The sequence below is a fragment of the Microtus ochrogaster genome, linkage group LG2, assembly GCF_000317375.1.
Source record: "Microtus ochrogaster isolate Prairie Vole_2 linkage group LG2, MicOch1.0, whole genome shotgun sequence".
Taxonomy (NCBI): domain Eukaryota; kingdom Metazoa; phylum Chordata; class Mammalia; order Rodentia; family Cricetidae; genus Microtus; species Microtus ochrogaster.
Genome location: NC_022028.1, coordinates 54,064,837 through 54,067,663, shown reverse-complemented (window position 1 = coordinate 54,067,663; position 2,827 = coordinate 54,064,837).

Genomic DNA, 2,827 nt, shown 5'->3' with positions numbered 1-2,827 from the left:
TCCCCTGCTCTCATCCTCCATCATCAGGAGCTGCTGGTCTTGCACTCTGACACCTTGTCATTCTCTTCTTTGAAGGGGAATTTGACTCTTTCTGCTGGGGTGGGTGATGTCTTCCCTAGGATCCTTCCCTTGCCAGTTCAGGTCTCCTTACAAAGCCCCTTATTCTACCCTTGCTCTGTACCCCATGTTTAGCTCCTCCTCTGCCTTAACACTCTAATCCACTGTCTCCATCCGAGCAAGTGTAAGTGTGTTTGTGTGCGGGTGTATTTTCATCTTCCTTGGCTGGGACCTGTCCTCTGTAAGACAGGCCCCAACTGGCTTGCTCTTGCACACACTAGGCACACTAGTAAATCATAGAACTTTCTAACGTGTTCCAGTGTCCAAAGTTCTCTAATTTCCCTGCCTTTTCTTTTCCTACCATCTTGGAAAATTCACCTCCTTTTCAAGCAAGCAAGAATATTTATGGTTACTATGGCCAGAGCTGGAAAAGGCCAGGTCCCTAGGGGAGGGGAGCGAGCTAATTAAACGTTGAGATATGCAAGCCCCAGGAGGCCTGGCACCTGTTGTCTGCTCCCGGGTCCACAATTTCCAACTCTCTAGCGGTCAGCTACTTCATCACCATGACAGTTTTCACAGTCTAGAATCCAGCACTGGACTCCCGTGCAGGGCACAGCGCAGAAGCAGGAAGCGACCTCCGACAGTGTGAGGGGTGGGTCCAGCATCCGGACCAACCCAGCCTGAGCCACTGTAGCTACAGCAGTTCCAGCCCTCAGCACCTCTGACACTTCCCTGTGCTTGTCCCCTGAGAGGTGGCAGTGAAGATCTGAGTTTATATAAATCAAATGTTTAAATCAGAAAAGTTCTAGTTTGTTCTGTAAGAAACTATCTTTTATATGACTAAATTACATGAAAATTAAGCAAAGCTAAATAAAATCTATTTTAATTATTGTGAAAGTTTGAATGGAATTGGCCCCCATAACCTCATAGGGAGTAGAATTATTAGGAGGTGTGACTTTTGGGGGTGGGGGTGGCCTCATTAGAGGAAGTGTGTCACTGTGGGGGTGGGTTCTGAGGTTTCCTATGCTCAGGATACCACCCAGTATCTCAGCTGATTTCCTGTTGCCTGCAGGATGCAGGAGTCTCAGCTGCGGTCTGCCTGCACTGCCATGCTCCCTGCCAAGGTGATAATGGACTCAACTCTGAAACTGTAAGCAAGCCACCACAATTAAATGTTTTCCTTATACGAGTTGCTGTGGTCATGGTGTCTCTTCACAGCAATAAAAGTCCACAGGGGATCTAAGGGCAGCTCTAAGGAGTTCCCTGTGAAGCGGCCTTGCTCATGAAATGACGGTGGCATACCACAGGCAAGCACGATCATTTTCGATTGAGATTGACACAACTTCTCATTTTTGAGCCGTATTTTAAACTTGAAGTGTTATTTTAAAATATAAGCACCATTTTGAAAATCTCTTGAAATCGGCTTTTCATTTCAAAAGCTCGCTGCACTGAAAGAAGAAGTTCATGTCCTAGATTCCCCGGATCGCTGGGCAAGCCCTGACTTGGAGTGAAAACACAGGCTTCAGAATTTGAGTTTGGGCCCTTTTTTGTAGCTGTCTACCTTCAGCAATGTCAAGAGCTCCCTGTCAGCTCCTGCTTCCTCATCTGCAGCATCCGTGAGCCTGCCTTTCCTTTCCCCATGGCCAGGGGAGCACCCTGCCCCCATTGTTTCTCTTCTGCAGCCCACTTCCTGCTTGTTTTCTAAGTTTAAGAAAGATGTTAAGGCTTTGCGCAGACACACAAAACTTTCTGCCAACCAACACCACTTTGATTCTCTCTAATTTTGTTAACCAGTTTGTCAAGCACTTTCTTAAGAACTCATTAATTCTCTAAAATACTCAGCGGTGAATAAGAAACGGCAGAAACCTCGTAGGGTCAGGATACAGTTCCAGCTGTGGGGCCCAGCAAGGAGTGAGAAGGGAAAGAAAGAGGAGGGCCTCTCTATTGGTTCGTTCTGAAAGGCAATGCAAGCAAAGGGCTTATGGCACTAGGCTCAAAAACTGTGTGTCCGTGTCCATGTGTGTGTGTGTGTGTCTGTCTGTCTGTGTCTGTGTTTATCAAAACAAGGAGCTGGGAGAGCATCAGCTCCCAACCAATACAGTTATAGTGCAGGGAGCAGAGGCATTAGTCCCCTGTTCCATGGCTGCCAGCCTGGCTGGGGACACGCGTGGGGAAGTGGGCGCTGTCAGCCATGCAGAACTTGCAGTCTCTCACTACACATGACCATTTCTCTCCTGCATCCCCTGTGCTCATCGACTCCCCTCATCCCTGTTCTTCTCCGCATTATTCAGTCCTTGTTCTACAGATTTGGGGATCAGTGTGATTCCTGGGAACACGCTGTCTTAACAAGCTATGAGGAAGCTTCATTTACTTTCTGTACTTTGGTTGAGTGCTAGGGTGTCTGGTTATAGTGAACCAAGAAATGTGGGGAGTTCCTGGAAAGCTTCCGGGGCACAGGGTTGGCTGTTGGCAGAGGTGAAGAAAAGCAAAGCAACTTACCAGGACTGCATCGTGAAAGTCCTTAAAGCAAAAAAACAAAACCAGAGTTAGTGCTTCACAGCTCTGAGAGAACTCAGACTCTGTGATGTCACCTTGAAGCAAGGCTGAAGGAAAGAAGACAGGAAAGAGTCACACCCTTTTCTACTGTTGGAGGCACCGTGGTGAGTGGTCTCTCTGCATCACTCTCCGGACGTGCCCCGGACTCTGGTGTGCCTCCTGGGGACACTGGCAGAGAGAGATGCGTGCCCCAGACACTGGCAGAGAGAGATGC